Source organism: Rhinolophus sinicus, chromosome 2, assembly GCF_057876585.1.
Source record: "Rhinolophus sinicus isolate RSI-liver-muscle chromosome 2, RSI-T2T, whole genome shotgun sequence".
Lineage (NCBI taxonomy): Eukaryota > Metazoa > Chordata > Mammalia > Chiroptera > Rhinolophidae > Rhinolophus > Rhinolophus sinicus.
The window spans coordinates 59,920,933-59,931,095 of NC_142502.1; the positions used below are offsets into that span (position 1 = coordinate 59,920,933).

General features: G+C 32.9%; 1 pseudogene; it reads right to left on the minus strand.

Moving 5' to 3' along the window:
- Positions 1 to 2,245: 2,245 nt before the first annotated feature.
- On the minus strand, positions 2,246 to 2,848 carry LOC109453491 (large ribosomal subunit protein uL6 pseudogene; annotated as a pseudogene).
- Between the last annotated feature and the right edge of the window lie 7,315 nt (positions 2,849 to 10,163).

Consider the following 10,163-nt stretch of genomic DNA (forward strand, 5'->3'; position numbering starts at 1 on the left):
ACATATGAATACAGGATAAAAACATTCAACCACTTCAAAATCTTTTACTTCCAAATGCTAACTCAGTTAATCTCCACTCAACTCCTGTTACACACTCTCATGACCATTTCTTCAACATAATATCATCTGGAAGCTTTCTTCCTCTGAAATATTAAATGTTATATATTTCATTCTTCTACCAGAAATTTTTATTCTTAAATTCTTTGTTATCACTGCACCTCTTCTGCCTACAGATGATTTTCTGTCATTCAACTCTCCCGCCCCCCCCCCCTTTTTTTTTCTCTAAATCTATCAATATTTCTTAATTGGCTTCCATTCATCTCCAAACTAAAACCTGCAATGCATTCATGTAACCACTTTCCTGCCACTATCCTTACCTCCTTTGCCCCCTTGATCTGCTACTGCACTGCTCCCGCAAGTTTGTGTTTAGAACAATTCAACGATTCACCTACCCCATTCCTATAGCTGAACTGCAGAGTGCTATGTTATGGACTTTCATGATTTATCAAGTTATCACTAGGGACATGGGACCTGTGGTCCCAGCTGGATTCTCATTAGCTCTGCATTCTTCAGATCTCACACTGAGCAGTTTCACCTCCCATTCCCCAGAGGAACTATTTCAAATATTTATTATTTCCCCATTACCAAATTATTTAATCATTTCTATCTCCAATCTTCTTCCCTATGGCTTCACACTTGCTCTTGTCTTCAGTAATGTTAAGAAAATTTAAGCTATGAGAGATAAACTCTTTCAAATACAAAACTACAAAGTATTATCCACTCAATAATATCCATACTTCTTTCCTTTGAGTCTCAGAAAAAAGAAGTCTGTCTTATTATTCAAGCGTGATTCTTAGATGTGTGGGCCAAATCCTGCCTGGTCTCTGTAGGGCTTGTCTTATCACCTTTACACTTATATAATTTAAATTTCTTGCTCTCAGTTAGTATTCTCTCCTTTTCCCTTAGTGTAGAAATAGATAAGTAATTCTATTATTTCTATGAATTTCTGATTTTTTAAATCAAGCTCTTCATCTGAATATCTCCCATTTACTTTTTCAACACACATTCTTGCACTCATGAATATTGAGTCATTCCAGTGACACTCTTCATGATAAAATCATCAATAACAAGCCAAAATCAATGAATCTCTCTCTCTCTCTCTCTCTCTCTCTCTCTCTCTCTCTCTTCTTAACCCACTGTAAATTTAACTACACTTTCCTATTCCAAGTTCTTTCTTCCTTTGAAGTTTTGATACCAGCCATTTCTATGATTACTACTTCAAAGTTTATTTGCCCTGAGAATCCTCTTCTTATCTCTATACGTTCAGATTAGGTGTCTCAGGATTCTGTACTTGACCCACCTGACTACGTCACATTTTTACTAAAAATGATTTCCTTCATTAATATGGTTTTTAAATTTCCACTAATATTCTGTGACCATCAAACATATATCTTAAGATGACATCTGAACTCCAGACTCATAAATCCTGTTGCTTTTTCACCTAAATACTCGTAGACATTTTAAGCTCCAAATGGCAAAACTTACTAAGGTAATATTGAACTCCTTTCACCCTCTCATAACTACTAATACATCAATACATGCTCTTATTTTTGAATCCCTTATTTATCTAAGGTAGTGGCACTAATGACCTTCCAGTGAGAATTATCCTTGAATCCTTCACTTGTATTCCCATATTTAGATTAATTATTAATTATTTCATCTTTTAATATCTACTACCTTTCTCATTTATTTGATAACAAACTGCTACATCTTTATTTCAGCCTTCAGTCTCTCTCACCTTAATTGTTAAAATAGCTTCATATCTATCTCTTGTCTTTGAACCCTTTCCCCCAATCAATTCTCCATATGACCAAAAGAATTAAGATTCTTCCTATTTCATTGAAAGAAAAGCACTTTAACTAGGGAAGTGATTGTGGTCAAAGCAAAAAAAAAAAAAAATAATAATAATAATAATAAATTAATTAAAAGAAAATGACTTCAAACAATGCAGTAGAACATAAAATGAAAAGCTTAAATCTCCCTCCTACGTACTCCAGCACCACACTTCACGAATAATATTTTTTAACAAGTTTTAAACAGTTTCATTTTTTTCTTCTGCTTATCATCATAAATGTAAACAAAACTTTTTTTTTTTTTTTTCAATACATGACTTTTATTGCATCTTTAAAATATCACATATAAGTCAGGAATCACTCGACATCTTGGTATTTCTGTCCTGGACAACTTAGATCTTATTCATTAGTCTGTGAACTGTTCCTTTTTCAGAAACATAGATAACATCTAAAATTTTTCTTATATCCTTGTTTTTAACTGTTGTGGCTTGTTGAATCAAAGCAGCTGAATTTGATACAAGTTCAATATCATTTCCTTCAAGAAATAGTTCATCTTTCTGGGCTTGAGATAATGAACAAGCAGCACCTTACCTCATCCGAACCCTGCGGATGTATTTTTCACCCAGGAAATTTCAGATTTCAACAAGGTAATCATTCTTCTAAATAATGACATTGATGGGGAAGTGAGCACACATGGCCCTCATCTTGTAATGGAAGCTCAATGTAACACCCTTGATCATGTTCTGTACATGACTACAGATAATCTGAACAGTAGACAGTTCCTTTCTATCTCCCCACCATTTGTCAACCCGAAGCCTCTTTTTCTTCTTTCCAAGGAGACTGAGTTCTACACTGATGTGATTGAAGTCCCTCTGCCAGTTACCTCTGGGGCCCTTTACAGTAACTCTGTGTCCCTTCAGAGTGATGTCCACATTTTCTGGAATGTCCGCTGTCTAATTGCTGAGAATGGTCTTCATCCTCACAGTAGATGCAGCAGAGAGCTAAACAAAACTTTTGTACATTTGTCTATTGACATACATTTTTAAGAGGAATATATTAGTTCTCCACTTTTATAAATAAAAAACTTAGCATAACTACGTTACGTACTAATTTCTTTTCCCACAATCAACTCCTGATTCTTATGTTATATTATTATTTTTAATTATTCTAAGAGTTGTCTATAAACATGTAAATAATATGCTTAAGGTCCCTGGTTTGTATGAATCATAAGGCAATTGGTTTGTCTTCGTATCTCTCTACTTCAGTTTTTCCTTGTATTGTCTCACCTCCGTCAGTATACCATCTTTTTAAAATTTTCAGAGCTCTTCATATTTGCTTTCTTTTTCATGACTATTATTCATTATTTTGTGCTTTTTGTCTTGGTTCTTTCTAAAATAATGGATAGTAAACAGCATGTAATATTTTACCATATACCCTACCTTAAGTAGTATTTTGATACAAAGTGAAGTAAATATAATCCCATGACCCTAAAGTTGTTCTACTTGAAAAGTATGTTTAAACATCAGTTTCCAATGTGTTCCTTTTAAAGTTACCCCACCCATTACTCAAAATCATGTAATTTTTGTGTTGCATAATGCCGGAATCATGTACAAGTTTGTGTTAATCTCAGTGTTTAAAACTCCTCATTACTAAAGTCTTCCAGATTATTAATTATGCTGTTTATATAACTAAACATATTGTTTTTCTTGAAGACATTTTTCATGGACTCATCTGAGACTTCCTATTATAATTGATATCAAATGTATTCTTTGTATGTAGTACAGTTGTCTCACCGGTTTTTCTTTTCTTTGTACTTTAGTTATTTCTATTGTTTCCTAAATATAGGTCTTTCTTTATTTTATGTTTTTGTTGTTGTTGTTACTATTAGTGTTTTGGCATAGTTTTCCTCAAGAACATTCTTTGAAAAAGGAACTGCAAGACATAAAACTCTGAGTGTTTTCTTATATAAAATTATTTGATGTCACACTTGATTAATAGGTTCCTACCTTAGACCAGGATTCCCAGGAAACAGAGCCTGAGGCAAGACTTAAGTGCAATTGCAATCCCAGGAAGTAAGAATGAGGCAAGAAGGAATGGAAAACAAATCCATATGTATTTAAACTAGCAGTAAAGGCTTTGCATGTGCATGAAACTGTGACCCAAACAGACTCTTGGAAGAAAGAAGGGGGATGATTTTATCTTTAGAGTTGTCCTCCTGGCTCCTTTCTTCCACTAGTCAAAGTTTGCTTTGAGGAAAGAGAACTCACCTGCACTTCTGGGTTCTATCACCTAGTTCTATAGGGACCTGCTGAATAAAGCAGATCTCTTACCTTTATTCAAGTCTGAAACTGATGAGTAGGCCGGAACTCTAAGCAGCCTGGCTGATAGGTCTCAGCATCCGATTCCTGTGAGTGCCAGTGTTTTCTGCCACAGCCATGATGGTTACAAATGGTTCACTAGAATCTAAGGAAGCCCATACTATGAACCTGACACAGTTGGAAATAGAATTCTAGGTAGACACTTGCCCCTTAGAACTTTAATATTTTGTTTCAATGCCATTTCCCCATGACAATCAACAGTGAAAAGCCTAATGTCAACCTCATTTTGATTCTCTGGAAGCTTTTTGGATTTCTGCACTGTACTTGGAGTACTCCAACATCATGCTGATGTATCAAGGCATGCATTCTTTCTGCTCACCGTATTTGGCGTAGTGATTTTATCAATCTATACCTATGCCTTTTATTTGCTTTGGATTTTTTCCTTCTACTATGACTATGATCATTTCTCCTCCCATTTTTCATGCCATCTCATTTAATATATCCTATTAGTATACTTTTGACTGTTCTAATTTTACTCTAAATGTCTCTTCATATTTTGGTCATATTCCATCATTTTATCATTCTGATCTGTTTTAATGATGATTTATCATATTTTATTTTTGAGATTACTGTCTTGGTGTTCAACTTGTTTTATGAGTTAATCTTTTCATTTTTATTTTGTTTATTTTGCTAATTTCCCCCAAATCTTTCATTTTCTATGATTTAAATTATGTTTTCTACTAGGTTATTTTTATTGCATGAAAGTAATATTCTGTTAAATATTCTCTTAAAGTAATATTCTCTTAAAGATGCTCATTAGAATTCTGTTTTAATAGTTCTTTTTGTATTATTTTTGTTTCTTCTGGTGTGAGTTGTTCTCTGTTCAGTTGGTCTGCTATTTTTCACAAATAGTGATAATTATAGTTAACAGTTCATCTTATGTAAGTGTCTTTGTATTAATTTAAGTAGCTAGTGTATGAGATATATTTCTTTAATTATCATTATCACTTTTTTCCTTAAAAAAAACAAACAAACTCAGAAGTCTTTCTCTTTAATGGGAGAGCTCACTCAGGTCTCCATGCAAATAGATAGGTCTTGTAACCAGAAAATCTTCCCTTTAGCAGTCATCGTCAAGGATGAGACAGCCATATTCAGATCACCCCATCGATGGAAATTAAATAGGATTTTTATCTGGAGATGGAGTATTTAAGTATTATTCTCTTGGGTGGCAGTACTTCTGTTATTTCCTTATTGGGTCCAGGGTAAAGGTTCAAGAAAAGCTATAGTGGGCTTCTGTAACTCAAACCAAACACCCAATCAGGGCCTTTAACTTTATTTTAAAATCAGCTTTTCAAAGCTTTAGTTAGAAGCAAGGAGATACAGCAATTTCATCTAGTCTGTGAACAACTCTTTCATTAAACTGATAATGCCGCCGCCCCATTACTACCCTGTTTTCTCTATAAATATGATCTTGTCTGTACTCTTCCCATCATAAATTAAATTTCCTTTCTACCATTATCTTATTTTCTGTTTTAGTGTTGTTATGATTTCATTACTTTTTTGTTTACAGTTGTACTATCGTTTAGTGAGATTTTGGAAGGATGTCAATTTATTTTCTCACTGTGACATATTGAATTGCAAATAGAGTTAGCTTTCTTAGAAACTTATAAAATTAATTACATTATTATATTCCCTAAAATTTGAAGCTACACATATGGGTAATCTGTACCTTATTTACTGCTCTAACCTCATTTCCTCTACTTTCCTTCTTACCTAACTGACTCGGCTTCCTTCTACATAAGCTTTTGTAGATCTAGATAGATGATGTCTTGCAACTAACTAGTATTTTAGCACTCTGAGAATACTGGAATTTCCAGAAAAATCAATTCAAACCAAAAGATTTGTATAACCCCTGTGTCTACTGGTAACTGGATAAAAACAGATAAGAGCAGGTCATATGAGCAAAAATAAATGACAAATTGCTTAGGATTCCTCCCTTATACTGTGCAAGTATCTTACATTTTAGGAAAATCCACCATGGATTGCACATATTTTGCACACTAAATGTTCATTTAACTTCAGAGTAGAATTATCCATGAACACGCTCATTCAATTACTCACGTACACAATGACAATTTAGATCCAAATAGACTAAATTACTTTCTCAAGGTACATATTTTAAAACAACCAAAGAATACTAATAAAAATAATGAGATAAGTGTTATTTTTTTGTTGTTTATTTTTGTAGAGCCCATTTATCCTCAAGAGAGTTGATGCAATTACAAAATGTGATACCTGTTCTTCTAGGAAGCATTTGGGAGAGGTTTTAATCAGTTTTTAAAATAGATTTTGGTCTATCAATTGGTTTAGAATAACTAAAATGTGGTTTGTTAAAATTAAGAGCTAGTCTGAAAAGATAAAGAAAATTGACAAACCTTCAGCTACCCTCACTAAGAAAAAGCTACAACTCAAATAAATAAAGTCAGAAATGAAAGAGGAGAAGTTACTACTGACATCTCAGAAATATAAAGAATCTACTATGCAAAGGAGACTACTATGAATAATTATATACCAACAAATAGGACTAACTAGAAGAAATGTATAAATTCCTAGAAACACAATCTTGAAAGGCTGAATCATGAGAAATAGAAAATCTGAAGAGTGATTACTGGTAAGAAAACTAAATCAGTACTTAATAACCTCTCAACAAACAAAAGTCCAAGACCAGACAGCTTCACTGGTGAATTCTACCAAACCTTAAAAGATTTAATACCAACCCTTTTAAAACTCCTCCAAAAAATTGGAGTGGAGGGAATATATCCAAACTCATTGTATGAGGTCATCATAACACTGATACCAAACCCAGAAAAAAACACCACAAAAAAAATACAAGAATTATAGGCCATATACCTGATGAACATAGCTGCAAAAATTCTCAACAAAATATTAGCAAACTTTCAACAATATATTAAAAGTATCATACATCATGATCAAGTGGAATTTATTCCATGGATGTAAGAATGGTTCAACCTCTGCAAATCAATTAGGATAATATACCACATTAACAAACGAAGGATAAAAACTTATATGATCATCTCAATAAATGCATACAAAGGATTTGACAAAATTCACATCCATTTATGATAAAAACTCTGAACAAAGTAAGTATTAAGGAAACACACCTCAAAAAAATAGAGGCCATATATGACAAGCCCACAGCTAACATCATACTCAACACTGAAAAGCTGAAAGTTTTTTCTCTAAGATAAGGAATAGGATAAGGATACACCCACTCTAACTATTTTAAGTGAATATAATATTGAAAGTCTTAGCTACAGCAATTAGGCAGAAAAAAAGAAATAAAACATCCAAATTGGAAAGAAAAAGTAAAACTGTCACTATTTGTGGATGACATGATTTTATATACAGAAAACCCTAAAGACTCCCCACACACAGAGAGAGAAGGAAAAACAAAGTAAAACAAAACAAAGCCCTTTTAGAACTAATAAATTCAGTAAAGTTGCAGGGTACAAAATCAATATATAAAAATCAGTTGTGTTTCTATCCACTAACAAAAAAACTATCAGACAGAGAAATTAAGAAAACAATCCTATTTGCAATTGCATCAAAAAAGTAAAATACCTAAAAATTAATTTAAGCCAAGGGTGTGAATGACCTACATACTTAAAGTTATAAGACTTTGATGAAAGAAATTAAAGACACAAATAAATGAAAAGATATTCTGTACTCATGCATTGGAAAAATTAATAGTTTTAAAATGTTTATATTAGTTAAAGCAATCTCAGATTCTATACCATCTCTATCAAAATTCCAATGGCAGTTTTCCCAGAAATGGAACAAACAATAATAAAATTTATACAGAATCACAAAAGACCCCAAATCTTGAGAAAGAAAAACAAAGCTGGAGGTATCACACTTCCTGATTTAAAACTATATTACAAAGCAAATAATATTTAAAACAGTATGGTATTGGTATAAAAAGTAACATAGATCAGTGGAACAGAATATAGAGTTCAGAAAGAAACCCAAGCATATGTGATCAATAAATTTACGGCAAAAGAGGCAAGAATATACAATAGGGAAAAAACCTTGTTGGGACAAGTGAACAGCAACATGCAAAAGAATGAACCTAGACTACTATCTTATGCCCTACACAAAAATTAAATCAAAAGAGATTAAAGACTTAAACAAGTTTGCAAAGGTAACAAACAAAAGCAGAAAATAAACTAGTGGAAGTGCAGAAACACACACACACCAGTGGAATACTACACAGCCATAAAACAGAAGAAAATCTTGTAATTTGCCACAACATGGACGGGCCTTGAAAGTATTAGGCTAAGTGAAATAAGTCAGACAGAGAAAGACAACTATCATGTGATTTCACTTACACGTGGAATCTAAAAACAAAAAAAAATAAAAAAATAAAACAAAATATAACTCATAGATATAGAGAACAGGTTGGTCATTGTCAGAGGGGTGTTTGAGAGATGGACCAAATGGATGAAAGGGGTCAAGAAGTACAAACTTCCAGTTATAAAATAAATAAGTTATGGGAACATTATGTACAGCATGGCAGCTTTATTCAATAATATAGTACTGCCTATTTGAAAGTTGCTAAGAGTAAATCTCATCCCCTCCAAAGTTTTAACTTTATGTGGTGACAAATGGTAACTAGACTTATTGTGGTTATCATTTCACAGTGCATACAAATATCAAATCATATTGTACACCTGAAACTAATATAATGTCATATATAAATTACACCTCAATTTAAAAAAATAATGTTATGATATTAAAAATAACAAAAAGAAATGATTTGTTGAAACCTCTACAGAGAGGTTATACATGCCAAAGTGAAAATTTGAGATGCAAGGGGTATGTGTTAACAAGGATGTCTTCACAACCTTGAAATATTCCATGGAGAACTTTATTTAACTATAGGAGAGATTATTAGAAATTTGCTGGAAGATATGTTCACCTAGCTTTTACTATATTTATTATCTTTCTATTGTACAGCGTTCCTTGTTGCATAAGCTTCTTTACTAATTAAAATGTCACGCATTTATATTAATAAATCTTAATTGGTAGACACTGATGGATACATTTGATTTTCATTGGTTTACAATAATTATGTTATGCTATGTTGTTGGTATGCATTAAATATGAATGCATTTTAAATTATGCTGATTTGTTTATTTTGGATCATTAAAGAACTTTCATTTGATCATTTCCAGAAGAAAAGTTGCTAGGAATAAACGTTATAGGCAGAGGTGCTTCAGAAATACACAAATGGATTGGGGATAGTCAGATTGAATGGATATCCAGTTTACACAGTCCTGGAAGATTTAGTGTAGCTCTGCTTTTTATACTGAAGAGGTAAAATTTAATGCGGGTCCTTATTTTCACCATGACAGGACATTGTGCTATTTTTATGTTTGAAGATGTAAGTCTGAAAAAACAGGAAAAGCTACAAGCCATCCAACCAAAGGCTAGTACTTCAAAAATTAGATGAAAATAAACTGTTTAAAGAAAAGAAAATTTATAAGGTACTCATCGGCTGATAATATAATTATTCAATCAAGCAAAGAATTAAGTGTGCAGAAAAGAATAAAAATAACACTCCCAAATTTTGTGGTTTAGTAGCAAGGAGGTTGGCCTGTTGTGCATGTTTTTGTTTCATGTGTTGAATTTAAACTTTGGAAAAACCGGTTTCCTTGTTCTCAGCAGACACATTCTATCTGTCCTCTGCCATCCTTCTCTTCCTTCCTTTTAGTGAAGGAGCTGTCCCTCTCCTGTTTTGTTGCCGACCTTTCAGCTGGACACTGCTTTTTATCATCTCCTGCATCTGGGAGGAACTGACTACATTAATCATCCCCTTTCTTCTGTATTTTATATGTTTTCTTCTCTCTGGTTGTTGCCTATGTTATAGCAATATGTCCAAATCTCTCTTATCTCACACAGCAACTGATGC